This window comes from Thunnus maccoyii, chromosome 18 (genome assembly GCF_910596095.1).
Source record: "Thunnus maccoyii chromosome 18, fThuMac1.1, whole genome shotgun sequence".
NCBI classification, from domain to species: domain Eukaryota; kingdom Metazoa; phylum Chordata; class Actinopteri; order Scombriformes; family Scombridae; genus Thunnus; species Thunnus maccoyii.
Window position 1 is genome coordinate 14,993,091 of NC_056550.1, and position 18,650 is coordinate 15,011,740.

Here is an 18,650-nt window from a genome sequence, read left to right on the forward strand (position 1 = left end):
TGTGTGTATGACTCTGACACAGTCTGTATGAGTTATTGTGCTTATTTAAGGAGTGATAGCAGTTATCAGTGATTGTGTTTTGCAGCTTTTAAGACCGTTCAAGTTAAGGTAAGATTTCTCTCTGGTGAGCTGTTAAATCTTAAAATCAGTACGGTGCTTCTGTAGGATGTGGCCCGAAACTCCTCTTCCTCCATTATTCCTGAGCAAACATTCACAAACATAAACCATACTGTGATTCAAGGACAGCCACCCAGCATGCATCAGTGCAAGGGCTATCAGTGTTCAGAGTGCATCTGTTAAATGTTGGATAGCTCCTCAGATAAACTTGTCGAGAGCAGAACCTCCTGTGCTTCAGTATTGTCAACTCACCAATCAGTGACCTTGAAATCTATTCACAGCGTAGTGTCTTCTGGGCTAAATTTGACTTATTAATTACGGTCATCCCAGTCTTTGTGATAACAGAATACAGGTTAATTAATAAAATCACCCCTGTAGTTTTTAGCACATCCAGGAGATGTACTCTGGCACCATGGATAAGAGAAATTGGAGAGAGATGTGACTTTGCAAACTGAAAACGTGTTCAGAGGACATGCAGTAATTGCAACCTTTATGTTGACCTTGCTAGATGGCCAAAATGATTTGATTTTGTTGTTGGAAAAAAAATTTACATCCTCTATTGTAACATTGCTTTTGGCAGCTTCTGGCATTGCTTTTTATTGCAATGTAACCTTCAAAAGGTCAGTTTTTCAAGAATTTAAAAAAAAAAAGGTGTCCTTCCCTTCAGACAAAGCTTTGAGTGGCTACAAATAAGCACATAGTGTTCAATCCTCAGTACAAGTTCAACATAAATAGCTCTTTCTATTCATGTTTGTCGTGCATTCAGTTGGACGGGTCGGATTCATTTATTTGTCATTCTCTCGCTGTCGGTGTGCAGCTCAGATAAGACAGCAACACTCCTCTCAGGACTGCACCTCCATTAGCCTCTCAGTGACCTGCAGCGCGGAGTTGAGCATGAGTGGTGTTTCCATTTAGGATTTCAGAAGGTCACAGTAATTCAGCTCGGCGGATCACATCAGTCCAACCGGCGCCCTGCAATCCGAAGACAGCTGTGGGACTTTTGCAGAACTGCCTCGCATAAATCATATTGCGTTTTTACAATAAAGGAGGATACAGGAAAATTGCACTGACCTCAAGTGAATATTTGAACTCAACTGTCACAACAAAGGCTTGTTAGACATGTGAAAGCCTTTACAGCTCGACTAATGTTACAATCACAGTAATAATGCACATTGTTGTGTCATGCAATTGATTGATGGAGCCAATCGCTGATCGTTGCTTTAAGGAAATGTTAAAAATATCAATAATCAGCTTCAGCAGTAGCACTGCATTTGTGCTCCAACACAACTGTTACCATCTAGGACTGCAGTGGTTCCCAACCCGGGTGTCGGGACTATTTAAAGTGTTTAACATAAAAGGCATCAAGACAAAATTTAAAAGAAACACAAGGCAATAGGAAAATAAAAATCCAAAATAGAATAAGAAAGATAAAACAGGAGAGTAAAAGTTACAATGCGGTGTAAGATATTAATCAAAAGCCTCAAATTTGATTTAATGAAAGGCAGCAGCAAACTGAAAAGCCGCCTTGATTTAAAACAACTGAGAGTTGCAGCAGACCTGCAGTTTTCTGGGATTTTGTTCCAGATGTGTTGAAGGATGCCAAAGTTATTACAGTTCATTATGAGGGGGGTGTACCCTTCTCTGGAAATCTATCCAACAGTTCATAAGATTATTCAGTCTGGACCAAAGTGGTGGGACTGACCAACAAAGTGACATTGTCATCTCAAAAAAAAAAAAGAAAAAATGCTACACAAAATGATGTTTATTTTTTTGAGAATTTTCTCTAATCTGTGCCTTGTGTGTGTGTGTGCGTGTGTGTGTGAAATACTAGAAAGTTTTACCTCTTCAGGCGTCTAAAAGTTGTTCAAATGAGATGATCTGAGAAGGGCAAATTGGGGGTTACAAGTTCAGTAGACATGACTTTGTATTAAGGAGTCCCAAAACAAAAAGGTTGGGAACCACTGTTTTAACTGTAGTATAAATAAATGTTGAATGTTGAACAGTAGGGGCAGTGGATTTCTCATTCTTCTCTATTTATCAGTGGCTCTTTTAAAAGAAAATACTCTGCAGAAGCAATGAACGCAATAAATAAAATACATAAACCATTCTTCTGTTGTATTAATCCCACTTGATACTGCAGCAGTTGTTTTTCTTTGTGTGATTTTACCCAAACATACACCATTTAACACCGGTTTACATGTGTTCGTATGCCACCATACTGAGGGGACCAGTTATAAAGTTAGCCAAAAGGACTCTCAAATGAGAATGTGAGACTTGCTTTCGTCAGTCCCTCCTGATTGTCAGCAGATGCTCGATGGTTATTGAGAGTTATTGGAGGGCAGATCAACACTGACAGATCCCAGAACAGTTTTCTCAATCCAGATGGGGGTGAGACGTTTCTCAGGCCCTAAATGCTTAGTTATAACCAACCAGTCCACAAAAAAATGTCACTCTGCTTTGCCTTTAAATACAAACTTCTACAATAAACAGTCTTAAAATTAGCATTAAAAGTTTGGTGGTATTAAACTGGACAAAACTTCAAATCACTATTAAGACCTCAGTTTGGTTTAATCAGTCATCAGTTTCATGGGAATTGTTCAGTTAATCAAAAGCAGCCCTCGACCCTGCAGTGCATTATGATGAATTGCTGCAATACGATTGATACTATTAGCGGATTTTCCCCCATGAAAATGTTAACACTTCCTGCTCGGAGCTCAATATGTTTAATGGGACATCATTAAGCAATCGTCGATTTCTAATTTCGTGCAAATGTCTACCATTTAACAAGACTCTACCATTTGTGGCACTATTAGTGCTACTGATGTTGCAGAGCAGATTATCTGTTCCACATTTAATGTGCTTTTATTACAGTTTTATTACAGTGACAGAGTCCTTGCTCTTGTTTGTTTAATTTTCACATTCACAGAGACAAAAGAAATTCAACTGGTTTCACTCACTCAAACTGCTCTGGAATTACATAATGGGACCGGCTCAACAGACCAGTACTGGTTTTGTACATCATTTGGCATTCCGGCCAAGGTCTTGACTTCTGTAAATTACAGCTGTCTGGATTTGTGGTGTGTGGCAGGTGGTTTGTCAATGAATGTATTAAATTCAATTTTAGAGAATGTTTTGGCATTGTCTCCTTTTATCGCCACCATTAATGTTATTAAGCTGATTTGCTTCAATAAATCTTCAGACAAAAGCTCTTATCTCCACTCTCATCATCAGTTTAACACCTCTGTCTGTTGATAGGACAAGAAATTCACTGATTAATGAATAATAGCTGAGAGATACAGCTCTACAAACATATCCGATATATAATACAGTGATGCAGTGTACAGAGTTCACTCCTGGGTGGTGCTGCAAACACTGATAGGTGGCTCAACGTGACATAAGGTGTGTGGGTGGATGAATTGGCGAGTAAATTCTCAGCGGATATGTTGCAGCATATATTCCTATATTTTACACGCCCCATTTGCAAAAGTGTGTACAGGGGTTACAGTGTGGCGTCCTTCTGCCCACGAAGATAGATTATTGTGTCAGCTCGCTGCCAGGCACACTTAGATGGAAATATGGCCGCCATCTGTTCATGAGAGGCTGCTCCAGCTCACTGTGCTCCACCTGAGGAGAAGATTGACCTGATGATGATGATGATGATGATGATGATAAAGCCAGCTGTCTGTCTGTCTATCTATCTATTTATTTGTCAATAGTGATGAGTCTTTATTATGCCTAGATCTGGGTTGTTTTTTGTTTTTTTTAAATGTCAGCAAAAGACTTGTCATCCATTTGTTGCAAACTATTTTGGATTACAACAATAGTGTTCATCATAACACACTTATTTTACCATTGAATATTATTTATAATAGCTTATAAGCTTATATTTTGACATGATATGCAGGTTGTTTTAATTTTGAAATGCATTCATTCAGCACCCACTTAAAGCATTTTTACAACCATATTCTGTATTTCTAGGTATATTTATATTAGTTTTTATACATTTATATATATTTTTAGTATCACAGCAATATTGTTTTTTGCTTCTTGTTATTTTTTTTTGCTTTTCTTCCCTTTTGAAAACAAGATTAGACAACATAAATTGAACAATATCAGTTTGCTCAATTGATTATTCAATTTCAGCTTTAAAAAAAATGCACCAATAAGCAATAAATGTACAATATACACAGTGTATTCAAAGTGATGGGAAACATGCTGGCTTTGTTAGAGCTAACTTTAGCTGCCTTCAGTATTGATCGGTGAGGATGCGGGAGGCCCAGCAGACGATGCAGTGATGTTTCCTCCCAGACGGATGTCTGACTGCTGCTTGTCAGCATCCATCATGCAGCAGATCTGCTGCTGAGGTAAGAAAAACAGAAACGAGAGAAAGCTAAATGCTGTTTGAGGAGGGCAGGCAGGAGCTGTTTCACTGAGAATGATCACAATATTACAAGAAAAGTTAATACTGTCATAATCATCTTGCTTCAACCTGCATTATAAAGAGGCAAATAGTTGTAAATTCTGAGGTTTAAGTGTTCTCCCTCCTTTTTTGTCTGATTTGTTTTTCAATGAAGGCTGAATTTACTCACTTCTCTCATAAAATTGTGGTTGCTTTGTTGCTTAATATAAGTTCTAGTTTTAGTATGTTTATTCCAATTCCCCTCAAACATGTGGAGCGTTTTAGCGTCTTTCAGCTCATTGTTTTGGTTTTACAGCCCAACTTTGCTCTTTTGGTTCACTCTCACTGCCTCCATCCACTGTGTTTACAGTAGCAGCAGTAGGTAGCTGTTTTCAGCTGATAAATCCACTGTAGACTACCTGCTCAATGCCAAACAGCAGACAGACAAAGTTAGCGGCTAGCTGGTTAACATAGTGAAGCATTTAGCAGCTAAAGAGACATTTAGTTCTCTCATAAATCAGTGGAGATTAAAACAAAGCTAAGAGGAGAGTGAATATTGGACTTGTGTTTGTGAGATGGCCAGAAACACGACACCAAATGAATGCTTATGTTGCTTTGTGTCCCTGCTGGATGAGTAACTATGAAACTGTTTGCTAACACATTCATCATATCGATGGTGATGTGTCAATTTTGCGTTTACAGCTTGTTCCAATGCCTTCAGATGGGGGAAAAACTCAATTATTGTTGGTTTAAATTCAAATTTCCAGTCCTGGTCTGCAGCTCCAGTGTTAAAACTGCAGCAACTACTGTTCATCAGCCCACACTGTCTCTCCCTCTTTATGTTGCTGTCATGTTTTAGGACAGTCGCAGGCAGACAGCTGGACTTTCAGCTCTGTCACAGTGTATTTCTGACAATAACAGAAGGCTGCACAAATAAACACAAACACATGTCACCAGCACACGATCAACACTGGAATGCAAAGGACATCTGCTGTCACTTAGGTGTACCCAAGTATAGGAACAGATCGTACACACACACACACACACACACACACACACACACACACACACACACACACACTTGTATGTCTGCTGTCATATGCAGCTAACACAGCTGCCACAGTTTTTAAAGAGAGCACCTGTGACTGGTGAGTTTGCTGTAGTGTCATGTTTTCTTAAATCACATCCTGACTGTTCACAGCCTAAATGAACTGTACTGAAGATGACTCAACAAATAGAGCAAGAGCGTGTTTGGGTGTGTCTAATTTGTTATGTTGTGTTCAGAAATCAATTGAACATTATATATTAGCAGTAGAAATGTCATAGCTGGTCTTTTCGGGGAGGAACTGTCTGGTAAAATATTCTGTGGAAGATGAAGGTTTGACCAAAAGTCATTACGTCAATAATTAGTAACTAGTTACATATATTACATAAGTTACTGGGTGTAATGTTGATATGAATGGTGTGTGTGCCTCGGTTCAGACAGCAGAAGCTTTTTGACATGAAGCCCCAACTCTAAAAAAGAAAGTCAAAGGTCAAAAGATCAGCCTGTCGAAATACATCACTGACTGTATGCTACCGGTTGACCAATAAGCTTTGTCAGCACAATGAATCAGAAAATGTTTTTTTTCTCGTCCATCATTAGCATACTGAATCTGCCAAGCTGTTTTTCTGTTTTCTGGGTTGTGTCTGTGCCAGAAAAACACTCTCAGGAAAACAAGAAAATGAATCACAAACAACAGCTCATGTTGTTATATCATATTTTAAGTGATGGTAGTTTTAACTGAGCCAGAGAAAGAACAATGTGACTGTAGACATGAGTCAGATTTTATAATTACAATTGTGTTTAATTATATGTTGACATTGTAAAGTAACACAATGACATTATTGGCCCTGACTTATGGACTTGTGGGTTAGGGTTTAAAGGGTTTGATCATGTTTTAAGTTATTCACAATAAGACAGTGGAGAAATATCAATGCCAGAATGTACTGATATGGCAATATTAACCAATATTATTGATTTGCAGTATGTAAACGGCTCTGGTAAACAAGGTGTGTGGACTCACAGGCACAACTCATATGGCATAAAAGGTTGAACAGAAAAAGGTTTGGCAACAGGCAGGCAGAACAGACCAGGAAACTAAGTCCATAGGGGTAAAAGCAGGAAGACAAAAGTTCAAAAAGGCAGGCATGGGTCAAAACACGTGGTAGGTAGAATAAAAAAGACAAAAGCCTAAATGGCAAAATCTGGTACGTTTCAGTGGCTATTGGAGATGAGGTTCTAAAATGAAAGAAGAGGTTAAAGCTGCCAATATGCTTCATCAGAACCCTACTCCTTTCCGACATTGGAATTAGGGGTGGCTGTGTCCTGCTATTTCTATAACTTTCTGAAATCATTCATACCCACTTCACACCATGATTGGCCAAAGTGGAGAAAAAAAAAAAGTTTAAAAAGGATATGTTGGTGTATGGTGTTTCAAAATCTTCTTCCTGTGCTGCTTTTTAACTTTGAGCACCTGCCCATCTAAAGGTCTCTGCACAGCCCTGCATTTGAATGTAAGAACATAACATAACTTGAACATAAGAAAGCAGAGATAAGTAGCCAACTAGTGTAAAATAACATGACGCTGTGGGTTGTTTTCCTCTTGTCCTCCCCAGTTTTTTGAGTCACCAGCCGCCACCGCCTGTTAGTCAAAACTAAAAACCCCCCAGACACATGTATCTGGCAATGTGTGCTCTAAATATTCTGTCACCGGCAGACTAAACACTCCTCTTACTCTCCTGCTCTTTATTTTATATCCAACACTTTACCTTTGCCCCAGATGAGTCCAGTCAGCCCACTAGACCTCTGTCAGTCATCATGCACCGGATATTACTGCTGACACATATCCCTTGAAGTGTTTTGCCCTGGTGAAAGCACCCATTATTCAGCAGACAACCTTGCGGTATCCCAAAGAGTTGCTCAGTCACTTCAGCTTGAGCTCCCCGCGGACCTTGATGTGTTTGGTATGTTGTTGTAACAGTAAGAGCTGGAGGAGAGGCTACAGGCGCTGCAGTCTCACGGCCCACAGACCAGCCCGCTGACCAGTGTTTATTTCTGCTGGGCCCCACCGTTTATTTTCATGAGGGTATTAATGTCTATTTTGATATGCCTCTTGTGTTATTTTAGATGAGTCATTGGGGAATGTGTGGGTACATGTGAGAACAGTCTGTGCCTGTGCAAGGATGGCGAGACGCACGCATGGCAGAGGGGACTGGGTGTGCGTGCATGTACATTTGTTCACTCAAAAACACACACTCATAATTTTGTAGGCTTCTGTATCCTGTTGAGCAGTGAAGTTTGTTTCTTTATTGGTGGTGAACAAATCTACCAAGACATGAGAACAAACTATTTAGAAGGGAAATGTTTTTTGGGTACTGAATTTCCGAATTTCGAGCTTTAAAATAATATTTTATGGCAACAACAAAATAAGATTCAGCTCAGAAGGGAGAAATAACATGGACAGTCGATTTGTCTGGAGTCTTTACTGTCCTCTGCTTGTCCCTCAGACTCCCACAGTGTCAGGCCGGGGTTAGAGGGAGGGAGTCCCAGGGGGAAAGAGTGACCTCTTCCAGGCCCTGAAGTGAGGCCTTGAGCTGGCTGGCCATCATCATGCTCATTATCCTGAAAAATCTCAGTTGGAAATGACTCACAGAATTTCCATGTATTCTAACTACCAGAAGTTGTGTCCTGACAGGCAAAATTTAATTAACATCTCATAAAAAATAACTGTTAACTCTGAAGCAACTTAATCACATATTGCTTACAAAAGGGGGTCATTAGCATGAATTAAAATTAACAACTTACACGTTAAAATAGAAGAGGGAGAGCAATCAGCATTTCTACAGTATAGTCTTTAAAGGAATAGTGCATCCTTTCAGGAAATCCAAAAGTTAAATGAAAAGATTGGTATCACTCTCATATCTATCTATGCTTAAAGTACAGAGCTAGAGGCGGGCACTGATTAGCCTAGCCTAGCATGAAGGAAACAGCTAACCTGTCTTTGTCCAAAGTTAAAGACATGCCTACCAGCACCTCTAAAGCTCTCTAATTACCATGTTGCATCTTGTTTGTTTAACTCATTCACAAACCTTAATGTAAAAACGGGGGAGTTTTGTGCTGTAACTGTTAGCGAACAAGAGTAGAGTGCAGCGACTTATGCTAACTGATTGTATCTGTCAACCTGCACTGTTGTTCGCCAATAAATAGTTACAGCATGTAAACCACAACTTGTTGCTTTTACTTTTTTTGTGTACTGGTTAAACAACCAAGATAAAATGTGTTAATTGTGCATAATTTAAGTACCAGACTCATGAGGTTGTAGTCCATTATATTGATATGAATGCAACCTCATCAGGGTCAAAACTAGTTATTGATGTCCATATTTGTTATTGTTATCCTTGTCCTAGCTTGACTGCTCTCTCTCATGTAACGTTACATCCAGTATCTTGTTTTAAGGTGAATAAGAAAAGGGCCTTACAAAAATGTGTCTAGATGTCACTGTAGTGTAAATATGGTTCATTGGGGTCGCCAACCTGCAAGTTGCTCTTTAAAGGCTAAATTGCCTCTGCCCAGTTGCATGTGCAGTCATTTGAAAACAAAACAAAACTGTAAAATTAACTTAATATGTGAGGACAAACAGTATCAAAAATGACAACCAATTATAAACACAAGACCTGTATCAGCATTAAAGTAAAAATTACAGATTTTGAACAGGAGTTTTTATACATATTGATAGTTTTATGCATGCTGGTTTTTACTTCATGTAGTGCTTACATGAATAACATTTACACTCACATGGTGATATTATGCCAAATGATTGTTCCCATGAATGTAGTGGAGGGTAAACCTGAGCTCAATTTACTCACTTATTTTACTTTTGGGTGATGTGAATCCATAGTAGCAGCATTACATCAAATATGCAAGATATATGGAAAACTAGGTGTTATTGTTTTTTGTCAAACTTGCTCCTCCACAAAACAATCTCATCCTCACTCTCCTTGTCTCGTTTCACAGGTTTCCTCCTTTTCCTTGCCCTTTTACTCTAATTATCTCCTCCTCCTTTGCCCTGAGCAGCACACCACACACTGTCGCTGACTGTAGACTGGTGCATGCTGGGATTGCAGAAGCAGCATGAATGGACCTCTGTGTCACTAACAATAACTGCTGAATACACAAAGAAAATATTGTTTTTTTACCAGTGGATATGAATGATTAATGTGGCCCTAGCATGAATAGAGACCAGTGAAAAAGCTTATGTGATATATGGCTCCTGTCAGCTTCACTTCAGACTACAGAGAAACTCAAGCTCAAGTTCTTGTGTTTTGTTGTGTTTGTGTGTGGTAGGTAAGAGTACAGATGCCAGTGTGTTACGGAGGGAGATCAGAGCCAGACTGACGGTCTCTGTCAGGGACGACTGGAGGACGTTCAAGTCATTGTGATAATACCGGAGGTGACTGTAATCCTTTTCGTCCTCTCCTCGTCCTTCTTTACTCACTGCAATTACAAAGCATGTGCACATACATTTAATTATTCCATATCTTGTTTGTCAGCTGCAGATAAATGCAGATTTAGGAAGATGTTTACCTTCAGTCCTTTTCTCCCTCTCCTCAGCATCGAGCCATCAGGTGCATCAGGACTGATTGGGCTCTGGAGTGATGGATTGAAAGGTAACTGCCAGATATTGATTTCCTGCAAGGCTCTGACCTTAACAAAATCAGGCTTAGAGTAAAAGCTGTTTGTCAAATTCTGCTGTTCAGCCTTCTGTCTGAGTTTTTACAAAATATCGACTCGGGGTGATTAAGTGAACAAAATATCCTGACAAAACATCATGCTGAATGCCAGAAAAAGCTGAAATAATAGACTGAAGATAAAATTAGAAGACTCTTGTTGCTTTTGGACAATAAATTACATTGGCTAATCTAATAAATAGTTTACTCTTTCTCACAACATATCTCCAACATATTTTCTATTGCAGAGCTAAATGCCAGTTTTCTGGTTTAATTTGAACCTGTTCCTGACAAAACAGTCAGTCCATGGGATACCAGCAGGAGATTTTTCCCCCTCCTCTCTTATATTATCTGTCCTTGAAGCAGCAGTGCTGCTATCATCTTTGTTCCAAGCTTCCAATTTCATCCTCTAAGGAATTACAGGATGTGCCTGTCTGTCACTTTCTCAATTTCTTCCTCCTTTATCTCTGAGCAAGACAGGAAGCGAGCTTCATTCGCTGGCCAAATCAGCTGACAGTTCCCTTAAATGAATGAGCTATATTGCCGTTATTTTAGGTGTTTTTTTTAACAGAAAAGTAGAATTTTCCATGTCCTGACACAAACATTTTCATGTATTATGTGTGCTTAAAAAATTGTACAAGTACCATACTTGTGCTATTATTTTGTGTGAAATAAATGGTTGATTCAAGAGAAGTGTATCAGACTGATAGTGGGGGTCGGTGTCATTTTGGTTCAATAACTGCATGGTCCCTGATTCGACTTCAGCCAGGGATTCCCCTGCATGTCATTTCGCCCTCTCTTTATATATGTTTCCTGTTTCTCTCTGTTGTGCTGTTTAATAAAGGCAACCTGCCAAAAATAATACAACAACCATAAAATCAAAAAGTCTGGGAAACCAAAGCAATGAGCTGAAAGCTGCACAGAGCTGAACACTAGAATTTCTTTATATATTTTTGCAATTCTAGCCACACTGTTTGCATTGTTTGTTTCATGCCTTTGACGCCTGTCTAAGAATTATACAAACATATATTTATTGTATATGCAGTATTCTTATAGGTATTCTTATAAGTAAACATAAATTCTTAACAAGTAAATATAAGTTAAATGTATGCTTTTCATTTGATATTTTTAAACAGATACACCTGAAATATCATAAGACTTAATTTGCTGTGTACGATTTCCACAGCAATAAGAACACTTTCCTTGACACTTAAATAATTTTAAAGGGGCACTGCACCAATTTTATACAAGAGGGAAATTAAAAAATATAAAACAAAACAATCTCTGATGATGTCATCAGGGTTATCACAGCTTGGGTTTGACACTTTTAACAGAAAGCCAGCGTTACAAACTTAAGGTGTGGGATTTGAAAAAACTGGGCATTAAGAAGGAAGGAAAGGTCTAATAAAAGACACCACTTAGCATTATGGGAAATGTAGTTTTTTGTTTACCTAATACCCCAAAAGGGTTCAAAGTCACAATATCATGGCCTCTGCTGCATCAATTTGACCATTCCTTTCAAAATCAGGGTCTTGTGAGCCCCACATCTTTATTGAAGTGCAAAACTAAATCGCAGGAGTGCCCCTTTAACTCAAGATCCACTTACTCGCCTTTTCCAGCACATACAAACCTATCTTACTATCTTCATTAACAGATATTTGCTTATCTGTCATGGACATTGTTCAGTTGCCACTCTGCTATTTAAGAAAACATAAAAAGTATAGTTATGGAATACTGAGTGTGCTTTCAGATGACTCTCATAAAATATGCTATGATTTCTGGCTCGCTGCCAATCTCACCATGGTCAAGAGTTTGGCTGGTGGCTGATTGTAATTTCCTTCCCTGTGTTTAAGGTTGACTGAAGGTCACTGAGGAACACTTCGTTTTCTCTGTCTGTCTGTGCTGTCTCATTGTTGCTGCACAGACAGTCCTTACACTCCCCCCCGCCCCCCAACCTTCCCTCCTTTTATTAATTAAATGTGTAGGTCAGGTAAGAGAACAGAACACTAAAGCTTTTTTGCAGTGGGTTTTATTAACTTTTGTCAGTGAATCAATGCTCCTGCATCAATACATCCCACTCATAACTTTCACAGGAATTACACATGGCACAAATAGTCATAAGTGAATATATGTGCGTCTCTGAGCAGTGGGAACAGTTAATCAGCAGAGTAAATGTAGATAAAACCCACAGACTCCCACAGTTTCTACCACATCATCCTTTGGTGTTGGAACACTAATTGTTTTTTCTTCTTGCTTTTTTCTTCACATTTTTTCTGTATTCTTCAGGTTAAGAAAACAGCTACATCTACATTTCAAGTGTCTATTTAAACAGTAAAACTTATTATGTGTTGATAAATAAAATTCATCCGCTGCCTTGCTCCTAACTCTGTGCAGCTCCCTTTCTGTTGGTGTCCTACTTTATCACACAAGTGATTTGGGAGAGGTTATACATAAAGTCAAGCTAATTGATTTAGCTTGCAAAATCCTCTCAGTGCATTAGCTCGTCAGGCTGAGTGTGACCTCAGAGCTCCCGCTTCCTAAAATGAGCATGAAATGAGATGACTAATCCACTTCAATTACTCATTTCAACAAAAAAACATACCTGCCAACACCTTTTTTTTTTTTTTTTTAACTTTCACTGGGGGATTTTAAAAGCAAGGATGTTGGCTAATTGCTCTATTTGTTACTTGAACACAGTTTAAATGCACTTAACAAGTATAATATCCTCTGATGATGTAATCATATGGCATGCGTGATTGCCTGTGACAGCACGTAATTGAGTGTTAGACATGTGTAATGGTCATTTGTCACTTTTTTTAAAATAAGGATCTTCATTTAATGTTAGTTCCCCTCCTTCAAAGAATACATTTCAGTCGGTCTGTTGGTATTTCTTTGGTATTTTAGTTGTCAGTCACCAGCTGCTGAAATGTACCTTACTGTGTGCTCTTGTCTCTCTTTCTGACAGGTTGGGTTTCAGTGTGACACAGTGTGTGAAAAATGATGGCTCCCTTACCTCAGAAAACCTTCCACCCACCTGGGACTCGAGCCTTGTCATCCAGTGTTCGTTTCTGTAGGTTTGCTGCATGTTTTTTTCGGTTGTTTTTTTGACATCTTTCATCACAGTTTCTCCACTCACCACATCTCCTCAAGAGCTCCCTCAACTGCTCTCAGCTGTCAGAGTTTACCTTACTTCACACACTTGCTCCTCTATCATCACTGCAGCTACACTCATCTGCCATGAATCCCAGCTGAAGGTTGCTTTGGTGTTTGTCAGTATATGTTTCTGTCTCTGTCTTATTTCTCTCAACATAAAATTTTTATGAAAGTGGACTTCTCTCTGTTGGATTTTATTAACGTTACAGAATTCTTTGTCCTCACCAGGAGCATCTGATCTGGCATCAGTTTTTTTTTTAATGCAACATATTTTAATGACTCTTAAGTATCTGACAGACACATTCAGACCTGGAGTTAGAGATTTAAAAAAACAGTCTTTGACTTTTAAGGAAATCTGTAGTGTTTTTGGGACTCATAGTATATTTAAATGCTGTTGTCTGGCGCCCCCTGCTGCTTGAAACAGCCCATTAATGAACACTGCTGGGGGTCCTCATGTCTCTCTCTGGTCATACTGGTTTTCATTCTAGCCTGGCGATCATATGTGATGACACTTAAATGAAGGTAGGATCACCAGAAAAGAGAGAAGCCTCGTGGTGAGACTGTCAACTTCTGTTTTCAAGGTCAAGGAGGAACTTTTAATCTCACTTCTAACAAGTTGAAGTGCTCAGAGGAAGAGGAATGGAAATTTTAACATATACAGTTTCATTAAACTGGGCAACTGTATCTGCTTTGGAAGATGTGTGTGTTGAAACAAAAAGTTGAAAAATTGTCAAGAAATCACATCACACTTTTAGGTTATGGGCTGATCCAGTGCTCTACATTGTCACTTGCATGCCTTCTATGTCTTTCACATCTCTCCTTGTACCTCCAATCGCTGCAGTAGCTCAGGTTGCCCTCTATGCTAATCACAACGTGCTGTCCATCCTATTTCCAGCCAGCCCTCACAGAGAGAGTTCACCCCGGGGGAGGGTTTCGCAAGGTTGACAAGGGAGGTGTACCTTCACCACAGCACTCCCTCCCTGCTGCAGCAGGTCAGACAAGGAGACGGCTCCCTGCTGTCTGTGATTCATGGGTGTACTCAGCAGCATTTAATGAGAGCGTAACTCAAATCTTTTTATCATACAGAGTACCAAAATAACGAAGGAGCAGGAGAGGGAAGAAGGCAGTGTACGTATTAGGACTGATGTGTTTAGTGTAACTCATTGAATTAAAGAAGATGTGACCCTTATTCTGATATGAATATGTATCTTTGTTTTACTGTTTGTATCTCCTCTCATACTTGTTCTGTGATGAGAATGGATGGAGTTACAGTATGTGTGGCTTCACCTCCAAGCTTCATATAAAGCAAGACATGCAGTCTGCAAGATAGACAGCAGGTAAATCCTTCTCAGAATTACTTATTTGAATAATTTAGGTTATGCAAAGTAATTGTACAAAAGGTCCGGTTCTGTCTCTGCTGTCTGCCCTGTCTCGGTCACACCCAGCCCCGGGTGCAGAGGGGATACACCTTCTGCACTCAATTAGCTCTGATTGAGCATCGCTGGCTCTATAAACTGCAGTCCACACAGACAAACAGGTTGGTCAAATGAAGCCAAGCCACATTACTTTGTCCCTCTTTCCTGAATTCCTGATTAGCGTGAATGAAGAACAAAACATGAGTACAGTTATCACCTCAGTTATGTATAAATTCTAATTTGAACCTTTTGCTTTAAGATAACATTGTTGTTGGTAAAGTCAATGGCTATGACCCTTGTTTCATGTAGGCCTCACAGTGTAGCTGTGGCCTCATGTTTAGTGTGATGCTTTGGCATTCTGTCTGTTATTAGCATGTGGCTCGTGTAGTTTGTGTGTTGGTTGTCTGTCTGGACAGCAAGGAACCTTTGCTATTGACTAAAATATATCTAGCCCCACTTATACATGACTGGTAGTCTGAAATATTAGTTTTTCCTTTTTACATTATTGTCTGTTTAAAGTCTTCTCATTTATTTCCTGTTGGCTGTATGTTTGACATGACTTGTGTAGCTTATATGCCTTGTATAATGTCTGCTTTCCTTTCATCCCTTTCTGCAGCAGGCTGCCACAACTGCTGCTCAATAGCCTATCATATTATATTCAATAAACCTGTTTCTTCCTACACCCGCAACCTCAGTCTCAGTGTCTCTTTATGCACCTCCACTGGTCATCTGGCCATGACTGCCAGCCTGTATCACATCCTCCTCACCTTTATACAGTTAAATATTCACCAGAGGTCCCCCTGACCTCATTCAGTAAGATTATCCGGTAAAGACGAAAAACAAACTGGAGCAAAGTCTGTAAAAATATGTCAGAAATAGAGCTGTTAGTCATTTCACAACTTAGAGGCATAAAGCTCAAGCTGATTATGGACCAGCTGATCACTTTGCTGCACAAACACTGGAGCCCCTCAGGGTTTCATAGACTCCAGCATGCAGAACTTTGCAAAACAAACACGGCATCAATCATCTTTGTACTATAACGGTTACCAGGAGTCTATATGTGATTCCTCAGATGCGTCACATCACATTACATAATGGTCTGGAAATTAGCATCAGTACATAAGACATGGTCAGTGGTAGCATCAGTCACCCTGTTAAAAATGTGTTTTCAGAACTGTGTGCGTACTAACTGAAGCTGCTGCTAAATGGATTTCCTTCCCTTTGGGATGATAAATTTGTTCTTGAATGTGATGCATGTCCACAGGGGAGAATATGTCTCTTCTGAAAATACAAAGTGTTTCCAATAGAAGACAGAAGCTCTACAGCACTGCCAGAGCTGCCATTTAACCCAAATGAGGGTAGATGCAATCTGAGCTCTGAATTGAGTCAACACAGAGGAGGAAAGGAAGTACGTCAAAAAAAGTGAATTACAATCTATCGCAGTTTATCTGCAAATTGCTTTTATACTTGAACTGCAGCCATTTGGCAGCTGCTTAAGACTTCTTTCCCTCTTTAATTACGTGCGGTGCATTTAAGTGTCAGTTCAGGTTTGGCAGTCTGTCTGCTGTCTGCTAAATAAAACATGATGGGTCTATTTATGTCCTCTCCAAAAACACTGTGCTCAGGAAATGACTGCTGCTGCTGTTTTACCTGGCCTGTTATATTAAGATACATCAGTGACATCATTTGATGCCTGAGCTTTGAGTAGTCTTAATAGAGCCAAGGTTATTGCATAATTTTTTTGGTTATTATTTAAATGATTAGTGGGGGTAGCAGGTAAAAAGGCAAAGAAGAGTAAACAACCAGTAAACATCTCACTTAAATAGATATAAAGATAGAAACACACTTGTTTTATCCCCTTAATATTTACATTTTTACAATATTTACAGACTTTTCCTAATTTGATAAGAATTGCTTAGAAACATGACTTGAACTGATGACACCACTCACATGTTTTATATGTGTGAGTGGTGTTGACAGAACTTAGAAATGAGTCTATATAGATGTCTTTTATGTAAGTTTTCTAACAGTTTGTTCATAAGAGGTCTAACAGACCCAAGTAATGTCACTATGTAGGATAATGTACTGCATATGTCTTTGTCTGTGAATGACTTTTAAATAATAAAATAATTTTGTACACATTAATTCATGCGTAACCCATAGAACATAAAACATTAAGTATTTCCTAATTGGTGTAATAACAATATTTTATTTTTATTTATGTATTTTATCACCTTTATCAAATGTGTGTGAAGAGTAATAATGTTAGAAGAGAAGAAAAAATGTATTTAAATCAAAGTATTGTTTAGTTTTTCAGTTATTATTTTTATATTATTATATCAATGCCATGATAACCCAAAATTGTTCTTAATTACAGCTTCTAATCGACCTATAAAGCATTAGTAAATGATTTATTAACCATTAAAAAACATTAGTAACAGCTGGATATTGGAGAGTGGGACCGCTTTAATATTTATTATATAGATTTAACATTTATATATTGCATTACATTAAATCAATTTTCACAAGAAAAAAAACATCTCAGATGTCACTCTAAACTTACTTAATGTCTGACTTTAACATTCTCAGACTGCATTTTCAAAGTTATTTAGAGCTACATGTGGCTAAATGGAAGCTCATTTGAATATCCATTTAACAATGTTCCTGCAGCCAAATTGAGACTCATATTTGTGAGTACTCTAAAACAGGGGTAAAAAATGTGACCTCTGACCTGAGTATATACATATGTTATATGCTGACAGTAAAAAGGGCAGCAGATGTTGCTGCTTGTCCACCTGATGCTCCTGGAAACGTGATCCTTACTGCCTGCAGCCTGCGTGCTGCATCCAGGCGTTACGGTAGGAGAGTCTTCAGGTAAAGGTGCAGGTGATTGACAGGTGAGAGAGGTGACGCATCAGGAGGGACCACAAGAGCAAAGCAAAGGTGTAGACTGCATTAGTTCATGAGCCAAGTGGCACAGGTATGGATGTGAGAGGTCAAAAGGAATATTAAGGTAAGTTAATTACTACAACTTTTTGAATTGTAGGAAAGTATAAAATGTACATGTGATGGCAATCGGATCTGTGTGTCATTTATTCATCAGTTTGAGAGCCAAATGTCCTATTAGCTCGTTCATTTTGGAGAGAAATGCAGAAGAGGTCCACAGTATCAGAAGTTACAAGATGTGTTAATTACTGATCTTTTAAAATTTGTCTGACAAATTACATTCACAACTTACTGTTGAATATTGTACATTGATTCATTCTTTATTTCTTCATGAGGATCAGTTGTATTTTAATTCTGATGTCCAGGACCTTCAGGTCATTTTCATTTGTCAAAAATGGGCCAAACTTAGATGCATGTTATAAATGAGAAGTCTAGTATACAAGCTACAAAATACAGTCTTTTAGTAGATTCATATACAAAAACTGAAATTATCAAATCTGGCATTCTGTCTTTTCTTTAAACCCTTTAACAAATAGCAGTCAGTCATTACAAATTGATACTGTGCAAGCAAAAATTGTTCAAATCCACAGACCTTTATTTTAAATTTCAATGGAGATCCCATTGTTTCCAAAGATACCAAATATGTCATGCTGAAATTGGGGGAAATGTGAAGCTTATGAAATTATGCACCAGACATCCAGAATATTTCCATCTGATGGAAGGTGCAGTCATGATAAAGAGTCTTTGGGATTAATATTTCACTCACCTTCAATGAAGAGCTGAAACAAACTGATACAGTATGTGATGCTGTTGGAAAGGCAGTGTCAGCAATTTTAAAACTACTTAAGGCG

The 18,650-nt window shown here is 38.7% G+C and overlaps 1 long non-coding RNA gene across 2 annotated transcripts; it reads left to right on the top strand.

The window, feature by feature from the left end:
- The first annotated feature begins 4,406 nt into the window (after positions 1 to 4,406).
- Positions 4,407 to 15,525, top strand: LOC121884402. 2 transcript variants are annotated; one of them, XR_006092339.1, is made up of 6 exons: positions 4,407 to 4,481; positions 9,903 to 10,008; positions 10,170 to 10,225; positions 13,251 to 13,355; positions 14,334 to 14,430; positions 14,525 to 15,525. It is a non-coding gene; the product is annotated as an uncharacterized LOC121884402 (long non-coding RNA). The 2 variants fall into 2 exon arrangements; XR_006092338.1 differs by having other exon boundaries at positions 14,334 to 15,525.
- Positions 15,526 to 18,650: the final 3,125 nt, after the last annotated feature.